The sequence below is a fragment of the Pelophylax lessonae genome, assembly GCF_965119305.1.
Source record: "Pelophylax lessonae genome assembly, chromosome: 1".
NCBI lineage: Eukaryota > Metazoa > Chordata > Amphibia > Anura > Ranidae > Pelophylax > Pelophylax lessonae.
Genome location: NC_138768.1, coordinates 433429687 through 433439607, shown reverse-complemented (window position 1 = coordinate 433439607; position 9921 = coordinate 433429687).

Here is a 9921-nt window from a genome sequence, read left to right as displayed (position 1 = left end):
CCTACATTGTGTCACTGTCATTGTAAACCGATGCCTCTAAATACCTTACCTCCGTTCTTGGCTGGTCACGTGACTGCTCTTCGCTGACATTTAATGGCCGGTCATGTGATCACTTTCCTCCAATCTGAATCTACACTCAGAGGAGGAGGAGGAGTGAGAGGAGGAGAGCAGCCAGAAAGAACGAAGCTAACAAGGTTTTTAGAGGAACCATTTTTCAATGACAGTGATATAATGTAGAAAGGATCTATAAAAAGGGGCTGGCGTGACCTTTTCTTAACTGCAGAGTATGCTGGCAGGGCTGTCCTCCCAGGGCCAGGAGAGGAGGGGCTGCCAGCCTGACACCCCTTCAATGCGTGGCACCCGGGGAGGACCGCCCTATCCCCGCCCCCCCGTTGGGAAAAAAAATATCGACGAATGACACGCACAATTTTTTTTAGGGGAAAAGGTGTGTGTTATACGCCGATAAATATGGTATTTTCTTGGAAAGGTGAACTTAGCCTTTAACATGCGTTGTGTTGATGCAGCCTAATAATCAAAATGGGTAGTAAACAGACCAGGACAGACCAAAAATGGATTATCAACATTTTTTTCTGATGCAGCACCACAGCGTATCACAATGCACTTCCATGTGCTGTGCATAAGAGGTGCATTGGAGAGCCAGTAAAAATGAGCTGCACCGCTAATGCATAGTTGCCAACATTTCCAAAAAGTTTCCAGAGACTCCTTTGCTTGCATTACATCCAGCAAGCCATTGTAGAAGGAGCATGCACGTTAATTAAGGGGGAGGGGGGCATTCATTTAAAATGGGTGTGATTCTACAAGAAGCATATTGAGAAACATGTAACAAGCAAGCCGCTGGATAATCCGCAAAAGAAACACCCGTCACCCTTTGAAACACTGTATGTACTGCAGATCAGAAATTCTGTAGAGAGGGATACTCACAAAAAAAATGTAGTGTGCCTTTCAGTTGGGTACATCTCCAACAAAGAGATGATATTTGTGGATCAATTTTATGTAAAATTTGAGGGGTCTTGTACCAGTATGTCATTATTTTCTTGTACCAGTATGTCATTATTTTCTGTCCATTCTCTTAGTACATATTAGCTATAGAGGCTTTGTGTGCAAAGTGGAGTATCTGGTCTTTTTGGGCTTGTGTGAACTGTCTCTATAGGTCTCCCATTTCCACAAGATTTGGTGGTCCCTTGGTTGCATATCAGAGATCAGCATAGAAAGAAGTGTCTCAGAGGGGTTTTGTCTAAACATAAACGTTCCAGAGGTGCGAGTGGGTGTAAGGTTTGATTAGCATGGAAAATCGATTTGTTTACATCTCATAAAATCCAGCTCGGATTTAAATGTGGCTTTATTGGCTACTTTGGATATCAGCTTATTTTGGTGAAAGAAGTGGATAACTCTGAATAAATCACATGAAGTTAGGTTGCGAAACTAAGGGTCGGTCACACTATAAGGGAATTCATGAGTGCACAAAACAGGCATCAAAGGGCTAGGGGCAAGATAGAGATTTGTATTTTTTCAAGAGTCTTGATCAAATATTGCTTTAGAGAGTGTGGTTGGGATCTCTGCTTAAGGTAGGCCCTCAATAAGCCCTAAATAGAAAAGCAAAAGCAAGACTGTTCCAGGGAAATCAAGGGCTTACTCTTTTTTGGGTACACCAGTCCAAGAGTCTAGTCATGTAAACCGCATGGTTTTTGACCTAGTCTGAGAACCAAAACCCTCCCTCCTACTTTGGCAACATCAGGATAGTTCTTTTAATCCTAGCCCTCCATCCCTTCACAAGTTAGGAGAGGACTCTCAAGTCCTCCAAGAAACGTGATAGAAGTTTAATCTGTAGAAGCCCCATTTCTGAAGATCCGCCTTTATAGCTTTTACAAGGGGGGGATTAAAGATAAGCTCAAAGATTTTTTCTATGCGCAATATTTTTCCTAAGATATCTAATATCTAATATATATTTGTGATTCTGACTATTTAAATGGGAAGGTTTGTTTGACAGTTGCATATTGAGAAGGGGTGGTTGTGACATTCATTGCGAGATATTGATTAAAAAAATGGGAAACAAACTATAGTGTTCCAACTCCTGCAGCACTGACATAATTGACACTGTAGGCGAGGTAAGGAAGAAAATAAGGTAATCTACAAAGGCAGCCAATTTGTGCTGACCTTTGGGAGTTGAGATACCAGAGATCCACTCTTATACATGTACAATGCGGAATATATGTTCCAGAGATATTATAAAGGTTAGAGGGGACAAAGGGCATCCTTGACGTGTGTTATTGCTGATGGAAAAAGAGGCCAAGACAGATATGTTGACTTTGACTGAAGCTGTGGAGTACAACGCCTGTATCCAAGGCCTCATATTATCTCCCAATCCTACAGTATGTGTGATAGAGTCGCATGAATTAAATGCCAACTGACCCTATTGAAAGCTTTTGACGCATCTGCAAAGATACGAATAGGAAGGTATCTGTTTAGATTTGGCCAGATGTATGGCATTGAGGACCTGCTGAGTATTTTCCCTAGCTTCTCGCTCCAGGACGAAGCCAGACTGGTCCCAGGGATGTGGGAAATTAATCTATGAGCCAAAATTTTGGTAAAAATTTTCAGATGCTCATTCATGAGGGATATTAGGCAGTAGCTGGGACAGATGGAGGGTTTTTCCCCTTTTTGGGTATAAAAATTCTAAGGGCCTTTAAGGTATCTCAGGGGAGCAGTTTGCCTGGTCTGATTGGGTTGCAGGCTTCTACAAATGTACCTGCCAGAGCATATTGGAAAGTCTTATAATAGGAAAGGGTGTAGCTGTCAGGGCCTGGCCCTTTCCACAGTTTTATATTTTTAGTGGCCTGAAGAAATTTGACTGTTGTGATCGGTTTGTCTAGATCCTGACCTGCCTCATCGGGTAGAGATGGCATCTTAGTCAGGCAGTACTAAGTTGTAAAGTTTTAGATAGCATAGTAGGTTTGAAAGAGTGCCACAATCTCTACGGAACTCCTAGCATCAGTGCCGTCCTCGCGCTTAAGATGGGATATATAATTCCTTGCTCTAATTGTAACCAGGGCTTTTGCTAGTATTCTAGTATTTTTGTATTCATAGAATGTTCCCCTACATCTAACCAACTGTGCTTTAACTTTATCTGTGCATGGTAGCCAATCAGCTTCTAACTTCAGCTTGTTCAATTAAGCTTTAACAAAAAAAACTTTAAAGTTGGATGTGTGTGTAGTACTATGATAGGCCATAGGGAATCTAGGACTATAGAGTTTTGGAATTTTATTGACGGCAAACTGTGTCTCCTGCAGAAAGATCACCTTGAGACTCCAGACTGTGAAACTCATGGACCAATTTATACCTCATCTTTGGGATATACAATTCCTTTACATTGTAGGATGTAAATCGTATGGTAGGCATTTTATCCTGAAGAGGAGGATCTTCCTCTGGACAACTGGAAAAGCAACACTTGAAGAATGCAGGGGTGAGCGGGCATGAGGCAGCAGGTGTCAGGGCCTGGATTTGAACCCCGGTTAAGCAATGTCTCTTCTTGTTGAGCTACCTGGAATACTGGACATTTCCCTTAACAATTGCTTGGATGACTCTGCCTTGAACCATGTTTGTATTGATCCTTCAACTCTTTGCTCCTATGAACTTTCTGATTTAAGCCATGTCTCTGCATTTCCTGTTTGCCAGATTATTGTGCTCCACACATTATCCTGCCCGCTACCTCAAACTATCTTTATTGCTACTTGGAACCGATTTTGGCTTGTGGCCCCCGACTACAAACCTCTTCTCCTGCATCAATCTTGGCTTGTGACCCCCAACTACGAAACTCTTCTCCTGCATCGACCTTGGCTTTTGACTCCTACATCCTCTGTCTAGCGGTTCAGACAATTCAACCACTTAAGAACTGAGAATGGCCCTTAGCCTGACGTCAGCTGTTGGTCTCCACTCTCTGCAGGTATTCTTCTAACAGAATAATCGAGCCAAAGGACATGGAGATTGCTGCAACTTCACGATCCCTGAGTGAACATTTTTTTTCACTAATTGAGGCTGTTGCAAACCAAGCCCAGATGATTCAAGGCTTACAAGCACAAATGCAAGAGTTTCAAAGGGAAGTAATTGAATTGCAATCACAACTTTTGCAGCAACAACAGCAAACAGCTACAAATAGCAATCCTAACCACCTCCTTTGCCTGATAAATTCAATGTGAATCCTAAACGTTATGTGTCTTCCAGAATCAATGTCGACTTCTTTTTCAGCTGCAACCCCAGGCTCCAAGACAGGATTTAAAATATTTCTGCTCATTGATGAGGCCCTGGCATGGGCTTCTCTATACTTGTAGCAAGACCCTGCTATTCTAAGAGATTGTTAGGGTTTTGTGGCAACTATGGATTTAATTTTCAATGATCCGAATTGCAGCGTAACTGCTGAAGATGTTTTATTGAACTTGAGCCAAGGGAAACATTATGTTTGTGAATATGCAGCTGAATTTCATCGAAAGGTAACTTATACCACTTGGAACAACAGTACAAAGCGCTTTCACTTTAGGAAATAAAAGATGAGCTATACAGAATAGATACACCAAATGGCCTTGATGACTTAAGCATTAAGATCAATAGATGATTTAGAAATGAATTAAGAAAAAAGATCCATTGGCTTTAATTCTGTTTTCAGTCTTCAACCAATGGCTAAACCTTTTACTACCTCGGAACCAGAACCTGAACCTAGGCAAATTGGATTTCTCAGCTTTGCCAAAAAGAAACGTAGGCCTGAACTGAATCTTTAATTCTATTGCGGTCAGTCAGGTCACTTCATCCAAAGGTGTCCAAATAAATCAAGACAAACAATTGCAGCAGCCGGTCAAAGAGAATTGTCCACATCTAGGGAACAAGTGGGATCTATTTCACAAGCCTTGTCCTCCATGACTCAAGGAGAAACTGAGATTGTCTGTCTTCACCAGCATCTTATTTTAGACATCACTCTTAACCCTCCTCTTGTGTTAGGGTCAAAACTGACCCGTTTTCAGGTTTTGAATGTCAATAAGTATCACATAAATTTGTTTATTGCATCAAGATTTTTTTACTTTGTCAGGAACCTCTATTTAAACAATGTAATAGAAAAATAATCCTTTTCACTAAATTATAAAATACTGTGGTGAAAATTAAGACGTTCCCGGTGTTAGGGTCAATTCTGACCCAGTTATAATATAGGATTTTAGGACACTAATAAGTGCCAAAACTGAAATCATAAACACTCTCTCTGCTTAGTAACAGTGACAGCCAATCCCCTCTCAACCCTGTGAGCTGTAGTTAGGGAGGGGCCTATCTCTTTTCCTGCTTGTCTGCTTCTCTAAATAAAGTGAAGAAACATAGGACAAATTCATTTCAGAGTTGCTGACTTTATTTTACAATTTTTTTAAATTTGACAATGAGAGGTATGCTATCAAAAGAAAGGTCTAGGGGGTCACACCAAAAATATTAAAACCAATCTTTTCAAGGATAAAGAAGCCTAACAAGGTAACCAAGAGGTAAGAAACAAATTTGATGATAAATAATTATTCAGAGGGTATTTTATGGCTGATTTAAAACACGGGTCAAAACTGACCCTAACATCATGGATAGTAACGGAATTCTAACATAAGAGGAGGGTTAAAGAGAGACCAGTTATTCTCTACCTAAGCAATGCTGGATCCTGGGGCTGGTGGAAACTTTCTGGATTTGAGGTTTACTGAAGAAAATGGTAACACCCAAATATCTAAACTATCCCCAGTACATATGGAGACAATGGATGGATCTCTACTCACTTCTGAAGAAATCACTCATGAGACTGTTCCTCTGCCATCAAGTATTGAACTTGGACATTGAGAGGTAATATACAGTATCCCACAAAAGTTAGTACACCCCTCACTATTTTGTAGTTATTTTATTATAACTTTTCATGTGACAACACTGAAGAAATTACACTTTGCTACAATTTAAAGTAGTGAATGTACAGCTTGTATAACAGTGTACATTTGCTGTCCCCTCAAAATAACTCAACACACAGCCATTAATGTCTAAATCACTGGCAACAAAAGTGAGTAAACCCCTAAATTAAAATGTCCAAATTGGGCCCAAAGTGTCACCATTATTTTCCAGCACTGCCTTAACCCTCTTGGGCATGGAGTTCACCAGAGCTTTACAGGTTGCCACTGGAGTCCTCTTCCACTCCTCTTTGAGGACATGACGGAGCTGGCGGATGTTAGAGACCTTGCGCTCCTCCACTTTCTGTTTGAGGATGCCCCACAGATGCTCAGTAGGGTTTAGGTCTGGAGACATGCTTGGCCAGTTCATCACTTTTACCCTCAGCTTCTTTAGCAAGGCAGTGGTCATCTTGGGGGTGTGTTTGTGGTCGTTATCATGTTGAAATACTGCCCTGCAGCCCATTCTCTGAAACAGAGGGGATCATGCTCTGCTTCAGTATATCACAGTACATGTGGGCATCCATGGTTTTCTCAATAAACTGTAGCTCCCCAGTGCAGGCAGCACTCATGCAGCCCCAGACCATGACACTTCCACCACCATGCTTGACTGTAGGAAAAACACACTTGTCTTTGTACTTCTCCTCTGGTTCCCGCCACACACGCTTGACACCATATGTTTATATTGGTCTCATAAGACCACAAAACATGGTTCCAGTAATCCATGTCCTTAGTCTGCATGTCTTCAGCAAACTGTTTGCTGGCTTTCTTGTGCATCATCTTTAAAAGAGGCTTCCTTCTGGGACGACAGCCATGCAGAGCAATTTGATGCAGTGTGTGGGTCTGAGCACTGACAGGCTGACCCCACACCCCTTCAACCTCTGCAGCAATGCTGGTAGCATTCATATGTCTATTTCCCAAAGACAACCTCTGGATATGACACTGAGCACGTGCACGCAACTTCTTGGTCGACCATGGCGAAGCCTGTTCTGAGTGGAACCTGTCCTGCTAAACCGCTGAATGGTCTTGGCCACTGTGCTGAAGCTTAGTTTCAGGGTCTTGGTAATCTTCTTATAGCCTATGCCATCTTTATGTAGAGCATCAATTCTTTTTTTCAGATCCTCAGGGATTTCTTTGCCATGAGGTGCCATGTTGAACTTCCAGTGACCAGTATAAGAGAGTGAGAGCGATAACACCAAATTTAACACACCTACTACCCATTCACACCAGAGACCTTGTAACAATAATTAGTCACATGACACCAGGGAGGGAAAATGGCTGATTCTGCCCAATTTGGAAATTTTCACTTGGAGTGTACTCACTTTTGTTGCCAGCGGTTTAGACATTAATGTCTGTGTGTTATATTTAGGGGACAGAAAATGTACACTGTTATGCAAGCTGTACACTCACTACTTTACATTGCAGCAAAGTGTCATTTCTTTAGTGTTGTCACATGAAAAGATATAATAAAATATTTACAAAAATGTGAGGGGTGTACTCACTTTTGTGAGATACTGTATTTCAACCTAATCTCTTCACCTCAATTTCCTGTTTTTTAGGAATACCAAGGCTATCAGTTCATAAGCACACTATTGACTCGCAGGCCTGGAACCTTACCTTTTCTTCTGAACATTGTCAGTTACACAGTCTAAAGAAGGACATCTCACCTGCTATTATTGGAGTGACAAAATGAGGAAAGATGCGTAGTTTGCAAAATAGAGGGGGGGGGGGTAGAAGAGAGGTGAATAAGGTTAGGGGGTAGCAGGGGAGGGCTGACAGCCTTAGGCCTAGGGGGCAAATCCAGTCAAGTGGCCCATTGAACCATCAAATCAGCTCACCATCCATGCCCACCTGGTTTTATAATTGAGATTGATGTTATGAAGCAGGACAAACATGATGCAATGTGGTAACTTAATTTAATGTTATTAGCGACAAAGGAGGTTTAACAAAAATACATGACATCACGCCAGGCGGGGCCTAGGAAGCTCCTGTCGGGCAGAGATCACTCTGCCTGACAGGGAACTGACTGTTAGTATTGTGCCAGCCGGGTGCAGGAGCGTACTCTGCATATTCATACCGCTCCACTGCAGCTCTGCAAATATAACATTGTGTAGTGGAAACCAGCAGCTGTTTACAGTGTATGGCCCCTACATTAATCCAGCCCTGAGTGCAACCTTTTTACCCAGCATCAGAGCGGCCCAGGGGGCAATTGCCACCCTGCTCCCCTTCCCAGTCCTCCCCTGGGGGGTAGACAGAAGGAGTAAGAGTACTCAGACTCCTTCTGGGATAGATCAGGATGGAGACACTCCTAAAATGTCCACCATTTGGTGGAGGAAGTGTCTATTAGGGGATTAGGGGTAGGAGTACCCCTAGAGTGGGTGCATGAGATACAGCCAGGGGAGTTAAAAATAAGTAATGAAAGGCAAAGTGTCCCTGGGAAATAAAGACAATATTGCATGCAGAGTATCATCAAACAGAAATATTTTAAGCTTTTAACAATAGGTACGAAGTAGCGCAAAGACATTTTACAGCTAAATAGATCACTCCATTACATTAAGGATCCTCTGGTGTCTAGTAAAAAAGACACTGTAGTAGGCTGTGTGGGGGAGGCCCCACCCCAACACACACCGTTATGTTAAGAGCACATTCACACTAGCGCGACTTGTGAGGCAACTTGTGTTGCCCCAGGTCGCCTCAGGTAGCTTGACATAACAAAAGCAATGTTAATCAATCAGTGCCGTCTTAATTGGCACTACTGAAGTTGCTCCGACTTCAGAAAAGGGTCCTGTACTACTTTGAGGCGACCTGTGATCCGACCTGTTCCATATACTTCAATGGGAGTCGCCTCCTTATCTTAATTGACACGACTTGTTATCAGACTTTCCAGGAAGAAGAAGGAGATTAGCCAGGCATTCCCCACATTGCAGCCATGCCTATAATGGAATATATATACCATTACATATATATATATATATATATATATATATATATATATATATATATAAAATGGTATATGTATTCCATTATCTCTGCTTGGTCTGTGTGAGTGGCACTGGTGGACACAGATAAGTGGCACTGGTGGACACTGATTCATGGCACTGATACGTGGCACTGATTCGTGGCACTGGTGGACACTGATTCGTGGCACTGGTGGACACTGATTCGTGGCACTGATACGTGGCACTGATACGTGGCACTGGTGGACACTGATTGGTGGCACTGATACGTGGCTGGCACTGATACGTGGCACTGGTGGACACTGATTAATAGCACTGATACGTGGCACTGATAGGTGGACACTGATACGTGGCACTGATACGTGGCACTGGTGGACACTGATACGTGGCACTGATTCGTGGCACTGATATGTGGCACTGGTGGACACTGATACGTGGCACTGAAACGTGGCACTGATACGTGTCACTGGTAGACACTGATACGTGGCACTGATACGTGGCACTGGTGGACACTGATTCGTGGCACTGATATGTGGCACTGGTGGACACTGATTCGTGGCACTGATATGTGGCACTGGTGGACACTGATTCGTGGCACTGATATGTGGCACTGATACGTGGCACTGGTGGACACTGATACGTGGCACTGATACGTGGCACTGATACGTGGCACTGGTTGACACTGATTCGTGGCACTGATACGTGGCACTGGTGGACACTGATTCGTGGCACTGATATGTGGCACTGGTGGACACTGGCACTGGTGGACACATACGTAGCACTGGTGGGCAGTGGCACTGGTGGACACTGATACGTGGCACTGATTCGTGGCACTGATATGTGGCACTGGTGGACACTGATACGTGGCACTGAAACGTGGCACTGATACGTGTCACTGGTAGACACTGATACGTGGCACTGATACGTGGCACTGGTGGACACTGATTCGTGGCACTGATATGTGGCACTGGTGGACACTGATTCGTGGCACTGATATGTGG